The sequence below is a fragment of the Phascolarctos cinereus genome, unplaced genomic scaffold, assembly GCF_003287225.1.
Source record: "Phascolarctos cinereus isolate Bilbo 61053 unplaced genomic scaffold, phaCin_HiC Scaffold_8;HRSCAF=390, whole genome shotgun sequence".
Lineage (NCBI taxonomy): Eukaryota > Metazoa > Chordata > Mammalia > Diprotodontia > Phascolarctidae > Phascolarctos > Phascolarctos cinereus.
Genome location: NW_027556291.1, coordinates 53,040,976 through 53,059,615, shown reverse-complemented (window position 1 = coordinate 53,059,615; position 18,640 = coordinate 53,040,976). Strand labels below are relative to the sequence as shown.

At 42.4% G+C, this 18,640-nt stretch overlaps 1 pseudogene; it reads right to left on the bottom strand.

The window, feature by feature from the left end:
• Window positions 1–906: 906 nt before the first annotated feature.
• Window positions 907–1,631, bottom strand: LOC110200034 (survival of motor neuron-related-splicing factor 30 pseudogene; annotated as a pseudogene).
• Between the last annotated feature and the right edge of the window lie 17,009 nt (window positions 1,632–18,640).

Here is an 18,640-nt window from a genome sequence, read left to right as displayed (position 1 = left end):
AATATAGGTTGTACATGTGCAGTTATGCAAAACACTTCCTTAGTAGACATGTTGTAAAAAACTAATTCTATTTCCCTTAATCCTGTCCTGCCCTCCCATTTATTCTATTCTTTCTTTTGATCCTGTCCCTCCTCAGAAGTATTTGCTTCTGATTACCCTCTTTCCCAATCTGCCCTCCTCTCTGTCACCCCCCCTGCTCTCTTGTCCCCCTCTCCCCCTATTTTCCTGCAGGGTAAGATAGATTTCCATATCCAATTGAATGTGTAACAACATGGCTTTTCTTAGAAAACAACTTATCAATGAAAAGTACAAGACTGAAATAATTCCAGAGAGGACTAGAGAGACTCAAGATGCTAGTTATAAGGGTGGAGATACTTCCTTTGTGAAAAGCTTCCTTTGTTTTGAACTTGTGTCTAGGCATAATTTTATGAGAACAGCTAGATTCTAAATTGAAGTTAGAGAATGTTGGAAGAGTCCATTGGCTCAGCAGGTTGGTGATTTACCAGGAAGCTCCCATGGCTATTGGGATATGCTGCAAACTAATAGGATGTGCAAGTTGGAAGTTATAACTTTAGAAAAAGTCCATTTCTCAGGTGGAGAAGTTGGTCATCTGGAAAGTCAAGGCTTCAGTTAAATGCTGTATTCAGGTAGTGTCAGTCTAGCAAAGTTATATTAGGGTACAAACTCTGGGTTGTACCAAAAGGTGGCAGAAATGAAGAAAATCAGCCAAGGAGCAAACAGTAATTCAAAGCAATTTTCTCAAGTTTTGTCCAATTATTTGAAGTCAGATAATAATGACAAATATTTTTTCCTTTGAAGCTAACAGATAATTTGTCGTTAGAAAAATATGATACTAGAAAGGAAAATGTAGACCCCTATACAGAACAACTTAACCAGCATCTCTGGTTACTGAGGCATCAAATGGCGGACATTGTATTTCGAGTTATCTTGAAACTGTGTCATGGGTTTATCTGCAATGCCGCATGTTCCAATCCCCACCTTACCATTTATGGTCTCGGGGGAAGCAAAGATGCTCTTCTTGACCCAGCCTTTTTTGTTCTTCAAGCAGGCCTTGTTGTGGAACTGTTGCCATTTGTCTTTCTGAGCCTCACTTTGCTGATCCATTTCCTTGGCTTGCTGAGCTTTCTTCCAGGCTTTCTTCCTCTTATATTCTCGCTGCTGGGCTAGCTTTTCCTTCTTTGCCTTGACCTTACTGTCAGCCTCCTCTAACTTCTCTTCTTCCTTCATGGGCTTCAGGTTCAGCAGAGACGTGACTTCAACATTGCCATAGCCATCAAACGAGATGACTGCAGTCTCATTCTCTTCATCGATCTCCTTGATCGTGGCTTTGTAACACTGGCCATCTTTACTCCAGATGGCCATGCAGTCATCCCCACTTTCCAGGAGGGATGGAGCTGATCGCAGACACAATTGTCACCATCAGCGACTCTCAGGGAGGATGAAGGGTGGACGTGGGAAGAAAGAAGCTGTTTGGTCAGCTCTATCACTTGTTGCAGATCTTTTTTCAATTTGAGCAAGTCTTCATTTTCTTGATTCTTATATAAGGCTGCCTCAACTTGCTGAAGCTGAACCTTGGAGTTAATCATCTGTTGTACTAGTTCTTCACACATTATGTGGTACCAGGGTGGTGGACCTTGCTCTCTCTTCACAGATGCAATGACAACTCCAACTGGGACCTTAGAAGAGAAAAGAGTCGGTCAGTGAGTTGGGAAGGAAAGCAAAGCCTCTCACAGTTGAGTTTCAACTGACTCTTCCAAACTTGTTGCATACTACTCCCCTTTTATGTGCTGCATATTCTAGCCCAGATGGCTTATCTGCTGTTCTCTGAACCCAGCCATCCCATCTCTTGCTCTGTGCCTTTGCATGGGCAGTCACCCATGCCTAGAACATACATCCTCTGACCTGGGGCTTCCTGGAATCCCTAGCTAACTTTGAGGTTCAACTCAAGTGGCATCTTCTACAGGAAGCCTTTCTAGATTCTCAAGTTGGTAATGATCAATTACGCATGTATGGAGTGCCTACTAAGGGCCATGCCCTGAGGATACAAAGACAAAAGTGAAACAGCCCCAGTCCTTGCAGACCTTATGTTCTACTGAGGAGACAACATGCACATATAAAGGCACATAGAAAATAAATACATGCTATGTATGGGAGTGGAGGCATTGGCAGCTGCAGATCTGGAAAGACTTCATGTAGAAGGTGGAAGTAGAGCTGAGCTTGGAAGGAAACCAGGGTTTTCAAGGGGTGGAGGTGAGGAGAAAGTGCTTTCCAGGCATGGGGGACAACCAGTCTAGAGGTGCAGAGGGGGAATGATACATGTAAGGGACAGTAAGAAGGCCAGTTAGGCTATACCACGGAGTATGAAGAAGAGTGATATACAAAAAGGCTAGGAGGGTAGGTTGGGGCTAGGTTGTAAAGGGCTGCAAATAATAGGGAGCCACTGGGGCTTACTGAATAAGGAGATGATGCAGTAAGACCTGGGCTTCAGGAGAACTCATTCAGGTCGCTGGAGTGTGGAATGAGTGGGAAGAGACTTGAGGAAGGGAGACCTATTAGGAGGCTATTGTAATGGTCCCTCTGAGAGGTCATGAGGACTTAGGCTAAGGTTGGAGCTGTTAGTAGTGAGGAGACAGATGTAAGAGATCTTATGGAGAAAGAAATAGGAAGATTTAGCAACTAATTGTCTAAGGTGAGTGAGGATGAAGAGTTGAGGATGACACCTGGTTTGTAGACCTGGAAGACTGGAAGGATTGTGGGAAGTTTGGAAGAGGACAAGATAAGCAGTTTGGGGTAGGATACGTTGAATTTGTGATGTCGGTAGGACAGCTGGCTTGAAATTAGATTTCAGAGGAGAGACTGGGGCTGGATAGAGAGATATGGGAGTCATATGCATGGAGATGATAATTAAACTTATGGGTTTTATCATGTGTATGAGATTACTGTATGAGTGAGAAAGTATAGAGAGAAAAGATCATGGACACAGCTTTGGGGGACATTCACACTCAGGGAGCAGGAAATGGATGGAGATCTAATAAAGGAGACTGAGAAGCAAGTTGGAAGACAGACAAAAGGAGAATCAGGAGAAAGAAGTGTCCTGAAAACAGACAGGGAAGAGTAGCCAGGAGAAAAGGACAGACAACAGTATCAAAGGCTTTGGATTGGTCGAGAAAAATGAGAACTGAGAGAAGGCCATTGGATTTGGCAATTCAAAAGTCAATGTGAACATTGTAGAGAGTGCTTGGTAGTACTCTCTCCATTCTCAAATGACTATGTGTATACTCATCTGTGTACATGTTATTTCCATCAAAAAGAATGTAAGCTCCTTGAGGACAGGGGGACTTTTAAATTTTTTCTTCTTATCTCCAGTGCCTGGCACTGAATACATGTTTGTAGGACTAGACTGGAAGGTCTTTCCCTTCCATAGATTTCTGTTTCCTCAATTGTAACTCAAGGGGGTGGGACAGGATGGTCCTTTTGTTCTCTGATGTGTTATGATCCCAAGTCCCTTCCCTTCTCTGGGCCTCAGTTTCCTCCTTTTAAACTAATAGGGTTTGATTAGATAGTACCCAAGGCCTCTTTCAGCTGTAATGTCTTTTGTTTATAATTTCTTTCCCTTTTCTGGGACTCAGTCTTTCCCCTCTGGAACATGTTAGGGCTGGAGTTGATGGATTCTAAGATCCCTTTCTAGTCTTAAGATCCTGGTATCATAGGTTATTCCCCTTTCTGTGCCTTAATTTTCAAATCTATAACATGAGGGCTTTGGGTAGGGTGTTACCTAAGATCCTTTTCAGCTTTGACAACCTATGATCTGAAGTCCCTTCTCCTCTCTGGGCCTTAGTTTCATTCTCCGTACCATGAAGGTGTTGAACTAAGTAGCTTTTTAGGTTCCTGTTTAGCTGCTGGAATCTTGTGATCATAAATCCCTTGTCCTCATAAGGCATTAGCTTTTCCATCTGTAATATGACAGCTTTGGACTAGATGACCTCTAAGGCCCCTTCCCGCACTGTCATCTTTGATCCTAAGTTTCTTTTCCTCTCTGGGCCTCAGTTTCCCCCTTTCAATGTAAGGGAATTGGACAAGATGATCTCCTTCCAGCTGTGACTTTTTTTTTTGACCTTTTACTTTTGGGGGCTCAGTTTCCCCTTTCAAAACATGAGAGGGTTAGACTAGGTGGTCTTTAAGATCCCTGCCATTTGTAAAATCCTGTGGTCCTAAGACTGTTGCCCTCACTGTACCTCACTCTTGTTCTCCTCTGAAACATGAAGGCTTGGGACCAAATGATTTTTTAAGACCTCTTCTAGTTCTAACATCCTGTGATCTTAGGTCCCTTGCACTCACTAATTATCAGTTTCCAAATTTGTAACATGAAGGTTTTGGATAAGGTGGTCTCTAAGGCTCCTTCCATCTCTGACATCCTTTGACCCCAAGTCCCTCCCTCTCTGTGGCCCTTAGTTCCTATTAATGATAGAAAGCGATTAACTAGATGGCCATCTAAAGGCAGTGGCTTTGGAGTCGGTAGGAGAGTGCCTACAGACTATTGGTTTCCTAGGCTTTTTAGTTTATTTTAACATAAATGACTTACATTTTTGTCAATGGCTCTTTCCTACAGAGGGAAGCTGGGTTCAGACCTCAGCTCTGTAACTACCTGTATGACATCAGATAAATCCCTTCCTCTCCCAGGGGCTTAGTTTTCTTATCTAGAGGGTGGACTGGATGGTCTCTGAGATCCCTTCCAGCTCCAGACCTAGAATCCTCTGATGCCAGGATCACAATATGTGAGAGCTAGAAGGGCCCTAGTGAGACAAGTTAGTCCAGATCTTTCTTGTTACATAGCAAAAACTGAGGCCCAGAGAAGAGAAATCATTTAGGATTACAGTTTATCAGCCCTACAGGAACCTTAAACATAAACAGGTTCAGCTGTCTCATGTTACAAAGGGAAAACCACCAGAGAGAAAACAGGGGCTTAGGATCACAGAATATAAGAGCTGAAGGAGTCTTAAAGATGGTGTGATCAAATTGCCTCATGTTCCAGAGGAAGAAATTGGGACATAAGATTACAGGATGTCACATCTGGAAGTGACATTAGAGATAGTCTACTGCCAGCCACTCATGTTACCAAGGGGGAAACTGAGGCCTAGAGAGGAAAAGGGATTTAAGACCATGGCATGAAAAGGCTATAAGACACCTTAAAGACCAGATAGTTCAATCCCCTCATGTTACAACGGGGCAAACATGTCCAGGGAAGCTAGAGACTTTGGATCAAAGGATGGCAGAGCAGATTAAGAGATCAAATCCAAATTATATGCAGTGGGTGAATGAGGCTCAGAGTGAGGAAGTACCTAGTTTATTTTGTTATCTTGTGATCCTCGGCCAAAATCTTCATGTTACAGATTTGGAAATTGATGACCAGTAAATTCAAGGGACAGAGAGGGTAAGGGGACTGAGATCATGGGATGGCAGAGAATGAAGTGGCCTTAAAGACAAGTTAATCTTAACCACCTCATGTTACAGAGGGGAGAAAATGAGGTGCAAAGAAGAGGAAACTATTTAGGATGATAGGATTATAAGGATGAAAAGAACTCAGTCGCAAATTAGTACAACCACCTCATTTTACTGGCGAGAAAACTGAGGCCCAGAGTGGTGAAGGAATTAAGGATGACAAGATATCTGAGCTGGAAACTGTCTAAGAGAACAGCTATTCTAAATCCCCATGCCATAGTAAGGGAAACAGAATTTCAGAGTGGGTAATTGGGATTTGGGATTACAAGATGTCAAACCAGGAAGGAGGCTGAAAGGCCTTATAATACCTAACCCGTTTTGTGTGTGTGTGTCCAGGAACTCTCTGGCAGGCTGATGAGACCTATGGACCCCTTCTCAGCACAATGTTTTTAAATGCATTAAATAAAATACATAAGATTACAAAGAAAGCCAATTATATTGAAATAGTCATCAGAACATACATACACACAAATTCACAAACACCAGGTTGAGAACTGATCTAGTCCAATCCTCACCCCTCATGTTATCAAATGGATAAATGAGGCACAAAAAGATGCAAAAAATTTAAAATGGCTGATCATCCAGCCTGAAAGGGACCTTAGTGATGAGCTAGTTCAACTCCCTCCTGTTACAAAGTATGGCAGTGAGGCCCACGGCGATAATGAGGATTTCTGATGATAGACCATCAGAACATGAAGGGTCCTGAGACTAATTCAGCCCCCTTATGTTATAGAGAGGGCAACTGGGATACTGAGAAGGGAAAGGATTTAGGATTGTAGTATTTTCAAGGTGGAAGAGTGCCTAGAGACCACTGATTTCCTAGGCCTCTTAGTTTATTTGAACATAAATGACTACCATATTTTTGCCAATGGCTCTTTCTGTGTTCATTGATTTAGTAACTGATTTTTAAAATTACTATGATTTATCTGTCTTCGTGCATTTTGATCTGCATTGTTGGAAGGCAATGAATTGATGAGATCACTTGAGTACTGAGCAGGATTTATTTTCTTTCTAGTTTTCCTAACATTGAATGACCCCTGCATTCTTGATATAAATTCCACCTGGGCATAGTGAGTAATTTCTTGAAATATTTTACTGTTGTCTTTGCAAGTACTTCATTCCTATGTTGTTATCTGCCAGTGATATAATAATAATAATAATGATGATAATAATAATAATGAATACTTAGTACTAATAAATAAATAATAATTAAACAATCAGTACTCCTGGCTTTTTCTCTCTGAAAATCATGAGGGGTCTGGACTAACTAGTTTATTAAGTCCCTTTCCTGTTCTGAAATTCTTTGATACTACCTTTTTAATCTTTTCTTCTCTTTTGCTCAATTTCCCTCTTTGTAACAAAATAGAATTAGACTAGATGGCCTCTAAAGTCTCTCCTTGCTCTGATGTCCCATGATCCTAAGGCCTTTTCCTTCTCAAGGCTTTGGCTTTCCACTCTGTAACATGAACTATCTAGACTAGTTAGTCAATAAAGCTTCTTGTACCTGTGTTATCTTGTGTTTACAAGTTCCTTCCCCTCTGCTTTCCTTAGTTACTTAACCTGTAACATGAGAGGCTTGGACTAGGTGATCTCTAAAGCTTCTTCTTGCCCTTACATCTTGCAATCCTAGTCCCATCTCTCTGTCTGGGCCTCAAAACCTCCCCCTAGTGACATAAAGATGTTTATGACTATTTTACTTTACACTAAAGGAAACCAAAAAACCCTATAAGATAAACAAGTTGTTCCCAAACAAACACAAAAGTGGAAATATTTTTTTAGGGTTTTTTTTTGGGGGGCTGGGCAAGGGGTTAAATGACTTGCCCAGGGTTACACAGCTAGTAAGTGTTATGTGTCTTGAGGCTGGATTTGAACTCCTCCTGAATCCAGGGCTGGTGCTCTATGCACTGCACCACCTAGCTGTCCCCAAAGTGGAAATATTACAAAAAATCAAAGGAGAAAAAATCAAAATTGAAGACAAAAGGATTATTTGAAAAGATTAGAAACCTAAGAGCTATTTTTTTTTAGGCAATTAGGGTTAAGTGACTTGCCCATGGTCACACAGCTAGTAAGTGTCAAGTGTTTGGTCTAAGGCGGAATTTGAACTCAGATCCTCCTGACTTCAGGGCTGGTGCTCTATCCACTGCGCCACCTAGCTGCCCCTACTGTGCCACCTAGCTGCCCCTACTGTGCCACCCAGCTGCCCCTACTGTGCCACCTAGCTGCCCTTACTAAGAGGTATTTTTTTATAGACCAACAATCAACCATTAACTAATTTGATAGAAAGAAAAAACCAAATTAATAATAAAAATGAGGAGGGGAATTCACAACAAATGGAGGAGAAATAAAGATTACCAGGAACTTTTTATACCTTATTATATGCCAACAAAACTGAAATCGAGAACTAGATGAATATTTATAAAAATACTAAGCTCCTAGATTAACAAAAGAGGAAATAAAAAAATCTAAACAATATCATCTCAGAAAAAAAAACTGATCAAACCATAAATGAACTAAAGGAAAAAAAATACTTGGATCCAGATGGATTTAAAAGAGAATTCTATCCCAAAGTTAAAGAACAGCCAGCCCCTATTCTGCATAAATTATTCTCCTCAGTAGAGAATGCATGCGTGCACCTTACCAAACTCTTTTTATGATGCTGTGGAATGATTCAGATGTGTGAATGAGAGAGAGGGAGGGGGAGGGAGGTAAAGGGTCTGTTGGGTTTTAGGACTTATGTGATGGAATCCCATACTCTTGCCTTCTCTTCCCTCTCTTTTCCTCAGTTTTCTTCTTTCTAACATGTACAGGTTGGAGCAGATTGAGTTTCCTTGTTCTGACATCCTGTGATTCTAAGTCCCTTCCATCTGCGATCAAACGGGATGAATGTGTGTAAAGCACTTCGAACTTTTACTCAATCTAGACATGCCAGCTAGTATTAGTCTCAGGGTTTCAGTTTTTCCCTCAATAGCATGGGATGTTATAGACAACCAGGTAGCAAAGTGGTTGGGGTGCTGGTCTTGGAACTGGGAAGAACTGAGCTGAAATTCCATTTCAGACACTTCCTAGCCTGGTGACTTGGGTAAGCCATTCAACCTCTCTATTATTTCCTCATCTGTAAAAGAGAGTGGGGGGCTTGGAGGAAATAAGAAGAAAAGGAGTTTAGACATCTGAGGATAGCCTCTAAGGTCCCCAAGTCCTTGATCTCATGACCAGCTGATTCCCACTATCCTTTTTAGCTGTCAAATCTGTATTAAGTCCTGTCTTCCTCAGGGTTTTCCTTTTTGACATGAAAAGGTTGAACTAACTGCTCTCTGAAGTCCCACCCAACTGTCCCTTCCAGTGATCCTGCGTCTTTTTCTTCTTTATTAGTCTGTTTCACCCTCTGTAACATGAGCTGTCTAGATTAGCTCGTCTCTCAAGGCCCTTTTGGCTCTGACAACCCTATGATACTAAGCAGCGTCCCCTCTCCTTGCCCCAGTTTCCTCTTCTGTAACAGATGGGGTTGGGCTATCTGGCCTCTAAGGTTGCTTTTACTTGGGACAACCTATGATCCTTAGTTCTTTCCTATGTTTGGGCCTCAGTTCCTCACCCCAAATTCTCATAATAGGCTAATTACCCCTGTAAGTTGGTTTCAGCTCTTGCACCCCCATTGTCTTGAGTTCTTTCCCTTTTGTATGTCTTAATTTCCACATTTGAAATAAGAAAGGGCTGGACTAGAAGTCTTTTAGACTCTTGTGATCTGACATGTCTTGAGCCTAAGATCCCTTCTTTGAGGTGATTTCTCCAGGGTCACACGCAGAGGATCCTAGATCTAGCGCTGGAAGAGCCCTTAGGGGTCATTACGTCCAGCATTCTCATTTTACAGAGGAGGAAACAGGCCCAGGGAGGGGAGCAGCGCCGTCTAAGATTGTCTGAGTGTAAGTGCTGAGGCAGGTTTAGAACCCATATCCTCTAACTCCAGAGCTAGGGCTTTTTGTCCTGTACCATGTGATCTCAAGTCCTTTTCCTTGTGTGGCCCTTATCTTTCCCCTCTATAGCATGAGGGGTATGGCTCAGCTGGTTTCTAAATCTCTGTCCTCCTTGGACATTTTAAGATGCTTGAGGTCTTTTTCCCCTTATTTTTCCCCACCTTTCAAAGCATGAATGTGTTAGTTCAACTATAGCTCCATCATAAGTCTTCTACTGTCTCTAACAGTAGGAGTGCTGGGAAATGTTTAACAACTGGTTTTCCAAAAAAACCAAAACAACCTAATGGCCCCTGTATAAACAACATATTTTCAAGTGAACATTTCTTCCATCACTTTCTTAAGTCTAGATAATCAACAGAATAAAAATCAAGCCCTGATTGGTAGTGTTTGCCAAATTCCAAGGCATAAATGCTCTCTCTGAGAACTGAACAGTTGAACCCTGCACTGGCTTCAGCACATGCCTGGAGTTGATGGTCTCTAAGGCCACTTCTTGCTCTGCTCTCCCGTTATCTTAAGACCTTTCTTCCCATGAACCTCATTTCCCTTTCTTTAACATGAGGACTTTGGCTCAGATGGCCTCAAATGGCTTTTGGCTCTAAAATCCTCCTGTACCACGAGAGGGCTGGGCCATCAGCTCTACAAGAGCCCTTTCAGCTCCAACTTCATGACTGTCTATGTCCTTTTCCTTCTCTAACTTTGGGTGGTTACTAGATCTTATTTAATTTCCTTCCCAGATGTGACATCCTGTGATCCCAAAGTCCTTTCCCCTGTCTGGGACTCAGTTTCCTTCCGTGTAACACAAACTATCTGGACTAGCTGGTGTCTGAAGTCGCTTTCACTGTAGTCATCATCTTGAGTTTTAAAATGCCTTCTATTTGGTTTTCCTCAGTTTCTCAGTTTTGTAACATGATGGGGTTGCCACTTGCAAGTTTCTTTTTTCTACCTCTTGATAAACTTTGTTTTTCTACCACTTTTATGTCCAAATATATCCCTCCCCCCTGCCCTCCCCAGGGAATCATCCCTTTGTAACAAAAAATACACAAAGGGTTTAGAAAAACATCTCAGCAAAACCACCTAAGCAGTGCATCACAACAACTAAGGCAGACATTGTATCCAATATGCCCCAGCTAGACTCCCTAGCCACTTCTGCAAAGAAGGGAGGAAAACACATTTTTCTCCACTCTCCTCCAGAGTCAAGCTTCTTAGTCATAATTACACAACTTAATACTCATACAATCCTAATACTCATTACAACTCTGGCAGTATACCTTCCTCAATCCTTTTCTTCCCCCTTCTGCTCCTCAGTCTCCACTTCCATAGTATGTAGGAATTGGACAAAATGTCCTCTTAAGACCCTTTCTGTCAGGACATATTGTCATCCTAAATCCCCTCACCTTTCAGGGCCTCAGTTTCCCCCTCTGTAACATTAAGACATGGGACTAACTTGAGTCTATGGCTTTTGCCACCTCTGATAACCTGTGATCCCAAGTCCCTTTCCCTTTCTGGGTGTCAGCTTTCCCCTCTGTAACTTCAGCTGCCTGGACTAGCTGGTCTCAAAGGTCCTTTTTTGCTGGGAATTCCTTGGAGGCTAAATCCCTTTGCATTTCTATTTTTTTAAATAAAAAGCTCAAGGTAATAGACTTTTATCCAACTCACATGGGAAGAAGGCACAGGCTCCCAGGTGCACGGAGCAGCAGGGGCAGGATCCAAGCGAGTCTGCTATTGAGAGCTTCAGTGCTGGGTCTGCAGGAGGTAGCAGGGTCAGTAAGGCAGAGGCTCACTGCTTAATCTCCTTTTATTGCCACCTGCCTCACCATACCTCCCCTCTCCCAGCTCCTCTCAGAGGGGCTCAAGCTTCTGGCACAGGCTGGTTGTTTTGTTACATCTGATGTCATAGGCTGGGAGCTGCTAGGTATTAGTTAATATAAACAGGGAGTACAAGCATGGGGGCTGGTAGGTACTAGAAAACTTGGTGGTGGTGGGGAGATAGGCAGGAAGAAGGGGTAGACCCAGTGTGTAGGGCTGAGACGACCTCCTGAGGTGCCCCTTTGACCCATGTGAGGCTCATGGGTCTAGAGGCCTCCAGATTTCCCATTTCTAGTTTAAGGGTTACAAAGCATTTTTCATACATTAGTCTTGTGCAGGAGCAAGTGCCAACATGATTATTCCCATTTTACAAATGAGAAAACCAAAACTCAGAGAGGTTAAGCAGCTAACCCATGGTCACACAGCTGCTTAGCTAGTAAATGTCTCACAGAGCTAGAATTCAACCACTCATCTTCTTACTTCAAATCCAGGGCTCTTTCCTCTAGACCACACCTAGCTCTACCTAACAAGTACTTCAAGCCACACTGGCTTGAAAAGCTCCAGGAAGATTGCTTCCCTACTGGGACAGCCCAATGCCTTCAACCAGTGGAGTCATGGGAATGATCACCTCTTCAGCCATGTTCCCTCTGCCTCTTCTGCTGGGCAGCCTAAGATTGGATTTGCTTTCTTGGCTGCACTGGGCTAAGTGCTGGGGATACAAAGAAAGGGAAAAGACAGTCCCTGCTTTCAAGGAGCTCACTGTCTGATGGGCGATGGGCGACACAACATATAAACAGCTATGTATGAATAAACTTTTTTGTTGTTTCAGCCATGTCTGATTCTTTGTGACCCTATTTAGGGTTTTCTTGGCAAAGAAACTGGAGTGGTTTGCCATTTCCTTCTCCAGCTCATTTTACAGATGAAGACACTGAGGCCAATAGAGTAAAGTGACTTGCCCAGGGTCACACAGCTTGGAAGTGTCTGAGGCCAGACTTGAACTCAGGTCTTTTTCTGACTCCAGACCTAGCACTCTATCCACTGTGACACCCAGCTGCCCCAAATGACCTATAGACAGGATAAATTGGAGATAACCAGCAGAGGGAAGGCCCTGGCATAAAGGGGGATTGGGAAAGGCTTCTTATAGAAGCTGGACTTTTAGCTGGAGCTTGAACAAAGCCAGGGAAGCCAGGAGGCAGAAATGAGGAAGGAGACATGGGGGGACACCCAGAGAAAATGTCCAGAGTAGGGAAATGGAGTGCCTTGTTTGAGGAACAGTCAGGAGTCCAGTGTCACTGGATTGCAGGTACTTGGGGAGAGAGGGGAGAGTAAGGTGTGAGGAGGCCGGGAAGGTAAGAAGGCTCCAGGTGATGAAGGACAAGATTAGGGATAGAATAAGGGAGTGAGGTGCTTGAAAGAAGAGAGTGTGGTGTTGAACTGGTTCATTAAGGGGTCAAGATGGGGAAGGGTGGAGAAAGTAGCCGATACAGGGGTGATGGCTGGGGAAAGAACTGAGAGGTGGAGAGATTGGAGGTCAGGTTTGGGGTTGCAAGGCAGAGGGAGATAAGAGATGATACCAGATTGTGATCAGATCAGAGAATTCCTGAGTTCATGAATTTGGAAGTGGAACATATGCAGGTCATGGCAAGATCAGGGGTATGATCATCTGTATGTAGCTGAGGTAAAGTGGAAATTGAGGAACTGGCAGATGAGAGCGTTTGTCAATATGTATGTTGAAGACCCCTAGTATGAGGGTAGGATTTGGGGAGGAGAGAGACTGGGAGCTAGGGACTGAGCTCATGGGGGAAAAAAGGGGAATATTCTGGAGGTTGGTAGAATCTTGATAGGGTGGTAAATATGGATTGAATAAATCTCAGAGGAGGAGAGGTTACAGAATGATGGTGGTGGCAGGAGAACCTGGAAGTGGCAATGGGGATTAGAGAGTATTCCAACTCCCCCACCTCAAGTTGAGAGAGGCTGTGAGAAAAAGTGCAATCAAATGTTGGGAAGGGCATCCAGTTAGTCAGTCAATGAACATCTATTAAGTGTCTTCTTTGTGCTAGACATTTTACTAAGCACTGGGGATACAACTAAAAACAAAGACAATCACTGCCCTCAAGAAGTTTACAGTCTAATGGGAGAAGATAATAAAAGGAAGCTGGAAAGCAAGGGTTGGGGAGGAGTAACAGGAGGAAGGTGGAGAGGGGGTGGAGGAAGGTCCCCAGTGTCCAGAGAGACCATTATTAGGAGGGAGACTGGTTTCAGTGAGTACTGGAAGATGGAAGGAGTGGGAAAGGGAAAAGGTTGAAATTGTAGAAACACCAGGGGTAGGTGGGTAGATGTAGAGTGGGACTTTGGAGAAGAGTTGTGTTGAGGGTGATGGAAATAAGGGAGTAGGCTGTCAGGGACCGAAAATGGGGCTTCAGAATCACTGGGATGGGGATATGATGATGAGATGGAAGTTTATTAACCATTGAGGAATGAGTTCAGGCAGGTTATCAACATCCCTTCGTGATCCATGAGACTGACACTCCATGATCTTAAGCATCTTCCTCTCTCTGCTTCTCTTTTCCCCATCTGATAATGTATGAGTCAGACTAGTTTGTATCTCATATCCCCCACCTCATTGGATGTGGTAGGGCACTTGGAATACTCCTTGCTCCCCCTTGCCACTTCCAAGGTCTCCCTCTATCGCCTTCACTAAGCAATCTCTTCTCCTTTGAGGCTCATGCAATTCAAATTTAGTGCCCAGTCCAGAACCTGATGGCTCTTATCTGTTGTCCCCCCAGGACATTCTTCCTTCCTCAACGGGTTCAATGCCTGACTCATAGATTTTATCTGTTTTTCAACTTCTGTCCTCATACTAGGGGACTTCAACATACATATTGATGCTCTTTCAAATATTCTAAGCTGCCAGTTCCTCAATATTCTCAGTTCTAATGATCCTCCACTGAATGTCAGCTACACACACACCCTTCATCTTGTCATCACCTGCAAGTGTTCCACTTTCAAATTCATGAACTAGGAAATTCCTTTATTTGATCATAATCTTTTATCGTTCTGTCTTTCCCTTCTATCTTATAAACCCTAACCCTGTTCTTCAAAACCATAACCTCTAATCCTTCCACTCTTCAGTTCTTCCTAAGATCATAGACTCTGAATTGGTTGTACACTTTTTCCTTCCCTGTTTCAACCTTTTGGTGAACCAACTCAACTCTGCCCTATCCTTTACACTCAAATCCCCTGCTCCCTTGTCCTATTACCAAATATGCCTTGACAAACCCCAGTCCTGTTTATTCCCATGGTCTGCTGCCTTTGCTCCAATTTATGTACTGCTGAGGGATCTGGATGTAGTCATGAAACTATGCTGAGTGGGTCCAGCACAAATTTATGTTACATAATCTCACCTGGTCCCTCACTGTGCTACACTGGGCTCTTTTATACACCCCTAATAGATTTGTTCTCTCACATGCCACGGTGGTTATTCTAAACCCTCTTGTCTCTCCTCAAACTTCCCAAAACCTCTACCATTCCACCTCAAGCTGAAGACCTTGCCTCATACTTCATTGGAAAAAAGGGGGACCATGAATTTTACCTTCTGTCTTCTCCATTAACCAGAATCCAACAATATGCTGTTTACTAGAGACACACTGAAACAGAAACACACACACACAGAGTTAAAATAAAGGGCTGGAACAGAATCTAATATGCTTCAGCCGAATTTAAAAAAAGGCAGGGGTTGCAACTATGATCTCAGACAAATCAAAAGCGAAAATAGACCTAATTAAAAGGGATAATCAGGGAAACTATATTTTGCTAAAATGTACCATAGACAGTGAAGTAATGTCAAAACTTTTTACAGCAAGTTTCTCTGATAGAGGCCTCATTTTTCAAATATATACCGAGTCAAATATATAACTGAGTCAAATTAATAAGAATAAGAACCATTCCCCAACTGATAAATGATCAAAAGACATGAGCAGGCAGTTTTCCAAAGAAGAAATCAAAGCTACCAATAGTCATATAAAAAGACATTCTAAATCACTATTGATTAGATAAATTCAAATTAAAACAATTCTGAGGTACCACCTCACACCTATCAGAAATGACAGATGCTGGAGGGGATGAGGGAAAAATAGGTACACTAATGAGAAGTTGATAGATTTATGAATTGGTCCAACTGTTCCTGAGATCATTTTGGAACTAGGCCCAAAGTGCTGCAAAACTATGTATGCATAGTATGTATACATGCCCTTTGACCCAGCTATATCATTATTAGGTCTGTATCTCAAAGAGATCAAAGAAAAAGGAAGAGGACCTATGTGTACAAAAATATTTACAGCAGCTCTTTTTGTGGTGGCTAAGAAGTGGAAATTGAGGGGATGCCCATCAATTGGGGAATGGCTGAACAAGTTGGGGCATATGATTGTGATGTAGTACTGTTGTGCTGTGGGAAGTGACGAGGGGACTGGTTTCAGAAAAGCATGACAAGACCTATATGAACTGATGTAAAATGAAATGAGAAGAACAGAGATCATTGTGCATAGTAACAGCAACGTTGTAATGATGATCAACTGTTTGCTCTGATCAATACAATGATCCAAGACAGTTCCAAAGGAATCATGTTGAAAAAATGCTATCTACCTCCAAAGAAAGAACTGATAGGGTCTAAATGTAGAGAGAGTCACATTTTTTTTTACTATATTTTTCTTTTTTTTTTTTTTATCTGTATTTTCTTTTGCTACATGGCTAATGTGGAAATATGTTTTGCATGGCTTCACATGTATAACCTATATTAAATTGCTTGCCTTCTCAAGGAAGGAGAAGGAGAGGGAGGGAGGGAGAAATTTTGAAACTCAGAATTTTAAAAAAAGAATGTTAAAATGTTTTTTACATACAATTGAGAAATATTTAATGAAATAAATAAAAATATTGGGGAAAAAATCAACTTCAGAAGTATAAGATGGGAGAGTCCTGGATAGACAATAGTCACTCCAAGAAAGATCAGGGGAGGGAGGTATTAATGGACTCCTAGCCCAATGTGAGCCAGCAGTATGACATGGGTGATGTGGTGGCCCAAAAAGCTCATGGGATCTTGGGCTACATTCAGAGGGGCAGAACTGCTAGGAACAGGAAGGGCATATTGTCCCATAATCCTCTGCCCTTTTCAACCCTAACCTGGAGCACTGTGTTCAGTTCTGGGTACCACAATCTAAGAAGCTGATAAACTGGAGAGTATTCAGAGGAGGACCTCCAGGAGGGTGAAAGGAAGGGGAAGAATGAAGGGAACAAGTATTTATCAAGCACCTACTATGTGTCAGGCCCTGTGCTAAGCACTTTACAGATATCTCATTTGGGCCTCCCAACAACCCTGGGAGGTAGTTGCTATTATTATTTCCATTTTACAGGTAAGGAAACTGAGGCAGACAGAAGTGAAGTGACTTGCCTAGGGTCACAGAGCTAGGAAGTGTCTGAACTGGATTTGAACTCAGGTCTTCCTGACTCTGGGTCCAGGGCTGTCTCTACTGTGCTACCAGCTGTATCTGAGTCCATGTTATATGAGGATTGATTGAAGGGTTTAGGCATGTTTAACCTGGAGAAGAGAAAGGAAGATTTGGGGCACATAATAGCTGTCTTCCAGTACTAGGAGAGTTGCTCCATGGAGGAGGGACTGGAATTGTTCCATTTGACCCAGGAGCAATGGGAGGAAGGTGCTAAGAAACTATTTTTAAGTTCAATGAACAACGTGGAGCTCTGTCTCCTTGGGGATCTTCAAACAGAGGCTGAATGAGCATTTGTTTCATATATCATAGTGGGATTTTTAAAAAAACATTGTATTTGTTTTAATCAGCTAAAATCTGGCTTCTCATTCTTGTGCTCCACCTTCCCCCACCCCAAACTCCCCAACTGAGAACACAAGAAAAACAAAAGCCATTACAGCCTGGGACTCTTTCCTTTTGTGTATGAGTTGGACTAGGTGACTGTTAAGATCTTTTCCAACTCTCAAATTATGTGATTCTATAATTCTCTGACATCTAGGTCATCTGCACAGAGATGATCATCAGACCCAAGGGAGCAGATGGAATCACCAAGTGCGATAGTATAGAGGGAGAAGAGAAGAGGGCCCAAGGCAAAGTCCTGGGGGACACCCGTGGTTAATGATTGAGATATGGAGGAGCATCCAGCAAAGGAGACAGAGAAGGAGTGGTCAGACATGTTTCTTTTTCTTTCTTTTTTTGCTAAGCGATGGGGTTAAGTGACTTGCCCAAGGTCACACAGCTAGTAAGTGTCAAGTGTCTGAGGCTGGATTTGAACTCAGATTCTCCTGACTCCAGGGCCAGTGCTCTCTATCCGCTGTACCACCTAGCTGCCCCTAGACATGTTTCATTGGAGCTTTTTTCTTTTTTTATATCATTCTTATTATCCACCAACTATTCACAATGGAAACCCTCTCTTATAACCAATCAGTATAGGCAAACAAACAAAACAAATTCACACATTGATCATGTCTAAAAATGTACACTTTATTCTGTACCTGTAGTGCAAAGGATAGGAAGTGTGCTTCATCATCAGTTTTCTGAAGTCATGATTAGTTCTTGCATTGATTAGAGTTCTGAAGTCTTTCAAAGTTGTTTTCCTTTACATTATTGTACTCATCTTGTAAATTGTCCTTTTGGTTTGGCTCACTTCACTCCGGATTGGTTCATAGACATCTTCTCAGGCTTCTCTGAATTCATCATAATTGTCATTTCTTACAATAATATTCTTTTACATTGATATGTTACTGTTTGTTCAGCCATCTCCCAATTGATTGGCACCACTTTGTTTCCATGGCCTGTTCTTGAAGCTGTGTTGGCTCTCTGTGACCATCACTTCCATTTCCCTTTAATAACACATCCTAGAATTTTGCCAGAGATCATAGTCCAACACACTGAACTATATATAGACGCTAATCTTGACAATGGTCGCCCTTTACCAACCTCTGGTATCTCTGCAATTCTCCATTTTAAAAAAAGTTTTATTGATGTCTTTTTTTCCTTTTTTTTTTTAGGCAATTGGGGTTAAGTGACTTGCCCAGGATCACACAGCTAATAAGTGTCAAGTGTTTGGTCTGAGGCGGGATTTGAACTCAGGTCCTCCTGACTTCAGGGCCAGTGCTCATCCACTGTGCCACCTAGCTGCCCCCATTGATGTCTTTTCTTATGAGAAAATAGTAATTTCCTGATCTGCCATTTCTCCTATTGGACCCTCCCTTGTAACTGTCCAATTCAATTCAACAAACATTCATTTTTAATTTTTCCTTTGGTTTAATTTTTTTTATTGATACCTTTTGTTTTTATATCACTTTC